Source organism: Mus pahari, chromosome X (genome assembly GCF_900095145.1).
Source record: "Mus pahari chromosome X, PAHARI_EIJ_v1.1, whole genome shotgun sequence".
Taxonomy (NCBI): Eukaryota; Metazoa; Chordata; class Mammalia; order Rodentia; family Muridae; genus Mus; species Mus pahari.
Genome location: NC_034613.1, coordinates 110,027,865 through 110,037,698, shown reverse-complemented (window position 1 = coordinate 110,037,698; position 9,834 = coordinate 110,027,865).

Here is a 9,834-nt window from a genome sequence, read left to right as displayed (position 1 = left end):
AGTAGCCATTATAATATCAAATAAAATTGGCATTAAACAATAAGTTATGAAAAAGGATGAGGAACAACACTTCATACTAATCAAAAAAAAATATCTACCAAAATGAATTCTCAATTCTGAACATCTATGCTCCAAATGCAAGGGCACCCACACTCATAAAAGAAGCTTTACTAAAGCTCAAAGCACACATTGCACCTCACACAATAATAGTAGGAGATTTCAACACACCACTCTCAGCACTGGATAGATCATGGAAACAAACTAAACAGAGACATAGTGAAACTAACAGAAGTTATAAACCAAATGGATTTAACATATATATATATATATATATATATATATATATATATATATATAAAACATTTCATCCTAAAACAAAAGGATATACCTTCTTCTCAGCACCTCATGGTACCTTCTCCAGAATTGACCACATGATTGGTTACAAAACAGGCCTCAACAGATAAAAGAAGATTGAAATAATCCCATGCATCACAGACTAAGCCTGTTCCTCAGTAATAACAAAAATAGCAGAAAGCCCACATACACATGGAAGCAAAACAACTCTATACTCAATGATAACTTGGTCAAAGAAGAAATAAAGAAAGGAGGTGCAGAGATGTCTTAGCGGTTAAGAGCATTGCCTGTTCTTTCAGAGGTCCTGAGTTCAATTGCCCCCAACCATGTGGTGGCTCACAACCATTGGTAATGGGATCAGGTGTTCTCTTCTGATGTGTTTAAAGACAGTGACAGTGTACTCATATACATACATACATACATACATACATACATACATACATACATAAATCTTACAACCATCAGTAATGGCATCAGGTGTCCTCTTCTGGTGTGTTTAAAGTCAGTGACAGTGTACTCATATAAATAAATAAATAAATAAATAAATAAATCTTTTAAAAAGAAAGAAATTAAAGAATATTTTTAGAATTTAATGAAAAGGTAGGCACAACATACCCAAACTTTTGGAACACAATGAAAGCTGTGCTAAGAGGAAAACGCACACTTCTAAGTGCCTCCAAAAAGAAACTGTAGAGAGCATACATGAGCAACTTGACAGTACACCTGAAAACTCTAGAACAAAAAAGCAAATACACCTAAGCAAAAAAAGCAAATACACCCAAGAGGAGTAGGCAGCAGGAAATAATCAGACTCTGGGCTGAAATCAACCAAGTAGAAACAAAAAAGAACTATTCAAAGAATCAACCAAACCAGAGCTGTTTTATTTTTTTATTTTTATTTTTTTGAGAAAATCAACAAGATAGATAAACCCTTAGCCAGACTAGCCAGAGAGCACAGACACAGTATACAAATCAGTAATGAAGTCAGAAATGAAAAGGGAGACATAACAATATAAATCAAGGAAATTAAAAAAAAAATCATAAGATCCTACTACAAAAGCCTATACTCAACAAAACTAGAAGATCTGGATGAAATGGACAATTTTCTAGATGAATACCAGGTACCAAAGTTAAATCAGGATCAAGTAAACCATCTAAACTGTCCCATAACCCCTAATGCAATAGAAACAGTCATTAAAAGTTTTCAACTAAAAAAATGCCCAGGACCATATTGGTTTAGTGCAGAATTCTAGCAGACCTTCAAAGAAGACCTAATACCAATTCTCTTCAAACTATTCCACAAAATAGAAACAGAATGTACACTACCCAATTCGTTCTATGAAGCCACAGTTATACTTGTACCTAAACCACAGAAAGACCCAACAAAGAGTGAGAACTTCAGCCATTTTCCCTTATGAATATCAATGCAAAAATACTCAATAAAATTCTCACAAACCAAATCCAAGAACACAACAAAATGATCAGCCACCACGATCAAATAGGCTTCATCCCAGGGGTGCAGGGATGGTTCAGACTATGGAAATCCATCAACGTAATCCACTATTATAAACAAACTCAAAGAAAAAAAAAACCACATGATCATCTCATTAGATGCTGAGAAAGTATTTGACAAAATCCAACACCCATTCATGATAAAAGTCTTGGAAAGATCAGAAATTCAAGGCCCATAACTAAACATAGTCAAAGCAATATACAGCAAATCAGTAGCCAACATCAAACTGAATGGAGAGAAATGAGAAGTAATCCCACTAAAATCAGGGACTAGATAAGGCTACTCACTCTCTTCTACCTATTCAATATAGTACTTGAAGTCCTAGCCAAAGCAATTAGACATCAAAAGGAGGTAAAGTGATACAGATTGGAAAGAAAGAAGTCAAACTATTACTATTTGCAGATAACTCCCACCAGAGAACTCCTACAGCTGAGAAACACTCTGAGATTGCTCTCTGACTGACATGCACATTTGCACATCCACTCACACACATAATATAAACAGGCACAAATTCCCCTGCACACACCATAACCCAGATCTCTCTCTCTCTCTCTCTCTCTCTCTCTCTCTCTCTCTCTCTCTCTCTCTCTCTCTCTCTCTCTCTCTCTCTCTCTCTCCCACACACACACACACACACACACACACACACACACACACATACACAAAGTGCCTCATGGGTAGTTGGGCAAATCAATTCAAATATAGTTAGGGTGCATAACTAAGCTTTCATTTCTAAAGAATCATTAAGAAACACTTTTTTATTTTATTTTTAGTTTTCTTCCTAAAGTGGGAAGATCACTTAGAAATCCTTCCAAGTGCTAACACAGATATGGCCCCAAACTAAATGAAAAGAGATTAGTGCCAGCTATCTCTCCTCCAGCTCACCAATGTCCAACTGTAGTGACACTTTTGATTGAGGTTTTAGGAGGACCCTGTGCCAGAAATCCCAAAGCAAGTTTCCTGATTTCCTAACCCTCAAAATTATGGAAGGTGTGAAAATGTCCATTGTATCACCTTCATGTTTTACTGTAAATCATTCCTTGGGAGTGAAGAACTGGAATAGGAACAATCACTTCTGCCTTTCTTGGTGCTGGTCTACAACACCTGCATTATTAATAAATAAGAAAGCAAACAAAAAACATCTGAGCATCAAAACATGAAAGTAAATGACAATGGTGCAGACCTTGCATTTTGCTATATTTTTTCTTTTAAACAGTTTTTTTTAAGTTAATCTCTGGACCAACATATTTATTCATAATTTGGTGTGCATGGGTGGTGAGCATACAGATATCTATAAGTATGGTTACATGTGTGTGTTCATGTGTGGGTACACACCTGCATGTGAAAACCTGATGTCAAACTCTGGTGTGGTTCCTTTATCTTTGAGACAAGGTCTCTTAATATAACTTGCACTCACTGATTTGGCTGCCTGCCCAGCAAGTCCCTGGTATCTGCATGTCACTGCTTCCGGAGTATGGAGATTAGATGTGTACATCATCATGCATGGCTGTTTCTATGTGACTGTTAGCCACTGAACTTGGGTACTTGTGCTTAAGTGACAAGCCTTTTACCAACTGAATTATCTCCTTAGAACTCCAAGATTTAAAAAAAAAAAAATCTAGCCTGCCTCCCTCGATCCCTCCCTCCCTCCCTCCCTCAACCCCTCTCTCCCTCCCTCCCTCCCTCCTTTCCTCTCTCCCTCCCTTCTTTCCTTCTTTTCTTCCTAATAGGAGATGTAGTTTTGTTATAGAGTAACACCATTTTCTTCAGTTCTTTTGTTACACAATGCTCCCATATGTGAAACATGGGAGATAATGAGGCAGATGATAGATTTGGTGGTGAAATTGTTTTGGTTACTCAATGATTGTCAGTCTGTAGTGATGTATAATCACAAAGAATATGCTTATAGACAATTGAAGGGAAGGAAAAGGAAGAAGAGAAAATCAATTTAGATATAATGGCTTAGCCTGCTAATTTACTGACTGACTTAATAGTTACTGTAAGTTCTTCTGCTACTCATACATCCTTTACAACATGATTGACTTAGATAGCAAATTGCCCATGCAGTTAATTGCCATCCTTCTTTCTAGCATATCAGTGTAATGTGCTCTGCATAGGCAGAGGAAGGTGAAGTTCTAGAGACACGTCCACAATGAGATTTGTGAATGAAACATGGCTTTGTGGCAGGAGATGCTGAACAGTACTTAGAAGAATTTCTATATTATCTTCCCACTAATGATTTTTTAGAAATAAAAGCACAATTACATATGTAAACTATAATGTTCTAATTGATTTTTCCAAATACATAGGAGACACATTTTTACATGTGTGTGTGTGTATACAGTCTGAGCATGTTGTATATGCAAGTGTATTTGTGCATGTTCTTGTGTGTGAACGTGGATATGCATGTAAGTTTGGAGGTCATAAGACAATATCAGGTTCCAGTCCTCACTTTCCAGTTGTTTGTGATTTTCTACCTGTTTCCTGCTTTTCACTACATATGCCAGGCTAGTGGGTCTGCAAGCTTCAGGGACTCTGTTGTTTCGCAAGTCTTAGCTTCTCTGTAGCAGCAGTACAATTACAGACACATTCTACCGTGCACAACTTTTGTGTGGATTCTGGGGATTCAAATTTAGGTCCTCCTACTTGTATGATACGTACTTTATGAATGGGTCCATTTCCCCATCCCCCAAAAGTACTTTGTTAGTCAGAAAAACAACATTTATTTTGGGTAGAGTTTCAGAACACGGTAGATATAATTTGCCAAGTGGTTTCCTGATGGTTTGCACATTGATGGAGGTTCTCCAAGTGCCTAACTCATCCCCAGGGAGAAGCAGAAGCCTTTAGAGAATTTGTTTCATTTACAATGAGATAGATGTGAGCTTCGCTCAAGGACTGTGGAGCATAAGTAAAAGTTTGACTGTTTTGAGGTGGATGGGATATTGCCTATGTAACGATCCCTTTTCATAGCTCTCTGACAGACTGCTGAATCCAGGAAGAAAATACCATGTGAGTGAAAGTCTGTGTGGCAAATATTAATGAATACTAAGTTAGTCTTGCACTGCATGGAAATTGAAAATGCAATGGTTCTAGTTAAAATTGATTTCTTCCAGAAAATAAAAATTGGTTCCATCCCAAGAAGGACGTGATAGAGAAAATAGCCTGATTTTGCCAACTATATATTTAAATGATAAATATACTCATCCACAAATTCTGATGCTGGCTGACATTTCATTATAATTGTCATTGTTTTACATAATTAGCAGGGTTTTAAGAGCAGTCTGGGTAGAAAACATGTGCCGTGGTTCACATAGCACGGTCACCATCTTCCTAAACCAGCATGATTGCTTTTCAGCTTCAGCTTCATTTTTTTTTTCCTCCTTTAGAGTATCTTCTAAAGCAACAGGTAACTCAGCATTAAGTAACACAGAAAACTGTGGTTGCCTTCCCCACCAGGCAGGGGATTCTGGTAATCATACACGATATCAGATCATTTGAAAGTTTAGAATGGAGTTGTACATAATACATGCATACTATTATGTAACTATCCAGTATTAAAAGTTTCATTACCAGCAAAGGAGAGCCTACATGCACCCATTCATTGTTATACTTCCCTCTAACTCCTAGCAACTTGGACTAATTACTTTCAGTCTCTGAATTTACTATGGTTGTCTTGATTGTCAATTTGAAACACTGGAGAGACTAGTAAAACCTGACTCTGTATACAACTGTGAAGGCATTTTCCTAGTTGAACTCAGAAAGTCAGACGCACTCTATTACTTAACTTTTTGTTGCTTGGAGAAGAAACCTGACATATACAAAAGGGAAAGGATTTATTATAGATAATGGTTTCACAAGGTACAATAAATATTTGCGTGGTGGCACATGCCTTTAATCCCAGCACTTGGGAGGCAGAGGCAGGCAGATTTCTGAGTTTGAGGCCAGCGTGGTCTACAGAGTGAGTTCCAGGACAGCCAGGGCTACGGAGAGAAACCATGTCTCATAAATAAATAAATAAATAAATAAATAAATAAATAAATATTTGCTTGAACTCATACTTTTGTCCAGAACATCAAGGTGAACCAAGCACTTGGCAGAGGACAGCCGTTCATGTAATGATGAACCACAAAACAGAGGTAGAGTGAGGCTAGGGATAATATGCTTGGAAGGATGGCACCCTCGATGATCTACTTTCACTTTCATGCTAGCTATAGTTCTCAAATTTTCCAGAACTCCTCCAAATAGTGCTCCTAGCAAAAGCCCAACCTTTCAAAATGTGTAAATGTGGGGGACATTTCAAATTCAAACCATATCACCTTCCCTGAATGTGCATGGCACCATCCATAAACTGAGGGTCTGGAAGGATGGAAAAAGAGAGAGCACAGAAATCTAAGTCCACCCCCTTCATGATATGAAGCCTATGATATGATGAACCAAACAAAATAAACCATTCCCCCTAATGGTTATTGTTACCTGTTTTTTAATTTCATGTATTATGTCTTAGCACCATCAACATAAAATTAACACAATATACTCATTTCTAATAAGTGATATCTTTTATAAATGAAATCATAAACATGTTGTCTTTTGAGTCTAGCATTTTTACAAGCAAGTCACACATTCCTTTCTATAGCTAATGTGTATTATACATCAACTTTGAATATATACACTTTGCATATATAGTCAACTACTATTCTTTTAAACCTCTGGCTATTGAAAACTGTGTTCATATGCCCAAATGTATGAAAGTACTTATGCATGTGTTTACAATTCTTTTGAGTATATACCTAATAAGTGAATTGCTAGGCCATATGATAGTTGTATGTGTAAACTTTCAAGCAACAGCCAAATGGCTTCCCATAGTAGCTGTATTGTCTTATATTCTTTCTGGCTATACATTCACAACATTACACATCCTCTCCACTTCCTCAATAACATTGTTCATTTTTTGTGTATATTTTGATAATACATGTGAGTTGCATTATGTAGGGATGGATGATGTTGACTTTCTTTTTCCTGAACTTGTTTGTTTCTTGTATGTCTGTTTCAGAAATGCCAATTCAATCTCTTCGTCCACTTATAATGAATTATTTGTCTTTTTGTTGTCAGATTGTAAAAACACTTTATATAGTCTCAATCCCAGACCCCGATAAGACACATTAAATCTAAGTAGGCTTTTTTTAAAAATGTATTGTACTAATTATAATATCACACATTCTTACTAACAGACTGATAGTCGTTTCTCCCTGGGAACTCTTGTTGAGACTCTTCAAAAGAGTGACATTTAGATCTGCGTGTTGGCCTTCTGGGCAAATGATCTGTGTAAAATGATAGTGTAGTATAAGTCTTATAAACTAACAAACACATGCAGTGGTAGACAGGATGAACTCTATACGTGCTCGTTCAGGTTAAACACAAATGACAATAAACTTTTTTTGCCCTGGCTACAATGTTATCTGTTTAGGGCATGAACTGACTTGTGCTTATCCTAGAAGATTACTAAAGTACAACAAACTAGAAGAAAGGCATTTTTCCCCACTCACAAGAGAAATCACTGTAGGAGCCAGAAATGTCTAACTTAGAGAAGAGAAAACTCAGGGGATATGATAGCTGTCCACAAATATTTTAAGGGCTGTCATACAGAAGAGCAATTAGAATTGTTTTATAAGTTCCCAAGAGGTGAAACCAGGACCAATAAACCAATAAGTGGAGAAGAAAAAAAAAAAAGAACTTTAGGAAGACAGATTTTCAATTCTGTAAAGGAAAAGACATTCTAATCTTCAAGGCAATCCAAGGTAGTGGGGGCTGCCTAGCAGGAAGTGAGCTTCTCATCTCTGAGTCAGAGAGTTCCAAATCCTAGTTTGCCACACACACACACAACTTGTGCCACCTTGAGTCTTAACCATTTAAGTCTCAATTTGTTGATAGTTAAGTGAATCGAATCAGGTACCCAATAGAGCCATAATAGTTCAATGTGAAGTTTGCAGTGTGTATGCATTTAGTGTACAGGTAAATCACATCAAATCAGTGGTTCGGTCTGAGAAGCACTCATGCCTGAGTAGGCCCCGTCTGCATGCTCATGTTTGAGTGCTTGTTCTCCTACTGTTGCTGGGTTGAGTTTGTGGAATATTTAGGAGGTGGGTATGGCTGATATAGGTAGTTCACTGGGTAGTCAGCTTCTAATGATATGAGCTAATGTACTGGTTGGATCACCACTCTGCCTTCTGGTCCACTATGATGTGATAATATTGTTCCTCATGCTCTTATCCTGTTAAGGGGAGTCATTCTACCTTCATTGTTATAAACGACTGAAAACCTCTGAATCTGTCGGTAACATGAAACCTTTCATCCCTTAAGCTGTTTTGGCCAGGTATTTTAGTTTCAGCAATGTAAAAGTCATCAATTTCCTTTTTCTCTTCTTCTCTCTGTAACCTTTTCCTATCTGCTCTCATCTAATTTTTCCTTCTGCATCATGCCTCCTTTCTCTGGCTTAAATGTTTTTGATTAACTTTGTTTATATTGAAATTTTACATAGTGTGTCTCTTTTAATACCCCAAAGAAGGATGATGGCACTGAATCCAGTTGACCAAGGTATCTCTGTTGGTGACTCAGTTGTACGGTACAAGAGTAAAAGTAGAAAGGTGCTTGGTCCACATGGCTGCATAAAGGGAGGTGTGACCCAGTTCCTACTCCTAGAGCATGGGCAGGCTGTTGATCCCCGTGATCCCCGGGTGTTTTGATGGTTGCTATTACTCTGAAGCTCATCTGCTGTCTTTACTACTTTACTTACAATCTTTCTTTCTGGGGAATATACTTCTCTGTATTATTCAAAGATAATCATGCCATAATAAATGAACCAGATGCAGTTCTCAGAAATGAGGAATAGAGATAGTCCTGAGGATGTGGGGGATGAGGAACAGGCCTTCCACTTGGCCTTTAGGGCCAGGGGAAAGGACTTAGATGGCATAACCGCAGGGGCCATAAAAGCCTACGTGCTCCTTTGTAGAAAGAGTTCATTGCCGGACTTGGCCTTGAATTTGAAATCATGAGGAGACACATGTACACTTTGGTCCAATGATTGCTGCATTAATTAACCAGGGTGAACTTGGGGACATTAAAGATAGTTAAAGTGGTCTCAAGAAGAAAAGGTATGGGTAGGAAAAATAGCAATTTGTTTATGATTTAGGAATAATGAGTGTTAGAATGAAACTACACGGGACTATGGAACTGCTAGAATGAAGAAACAAAGATTAAAGAATTAAAAAGATGATGTAGAAGCATATAAAAAGTTAGTACTTTGTTCTCTGACTTATTTGAAGAATTGGAAGATGATTATGCCTGAAAAGATATAGAGAGAGCTAACCACTTTAACTTACATAAATTTTAAAACTTTGTAAGGAATCATTTTAATTTTAGTAGTCTATATTCTTTCTGCTCTTATATGAAATGTTACTAAACTGTTGTCTGCTGTACCAGGAAACCTCAAGAGCTGTACCCAGCTACCCATGAGGAAGAGGCTGTATAAACCTATAAGCAAATGTGCTTTTGCTTTGTGTCTAGTTTCTGTTGTAAGGAAATGGGGGTAGGGACTATTGATTCTGTATTTACAGAATTTAATGCATATTTAAAATTTTTGAAGATTAATAACAATTATCAAAGCCTTGATGATGAAACTTTGGACAATAAAAGATTGGGTTCAGGCTCTCTGTTTGGGAGAAGGCAAAAGCATGATGTACTGGCTAGTTTTGTGTCAACCTGACACAGGCTGGAGTTATCACAGAGAAAGGAGCTTCAGCTGGGGAAATGCCTCCACAAGATCCAGCTGTAAGGCATTTTCTCAATTAGTGATCAAGGGGGGAGGTCCCCTTGTGGGTGATGCCATCTCTGGGCTGGTAGTCTTGGGTTCTATAAAAGAGCAGGATGAGCAAGCCAGGGGAACCAAGTCAGTAAGAAACATCCGTCCATGGC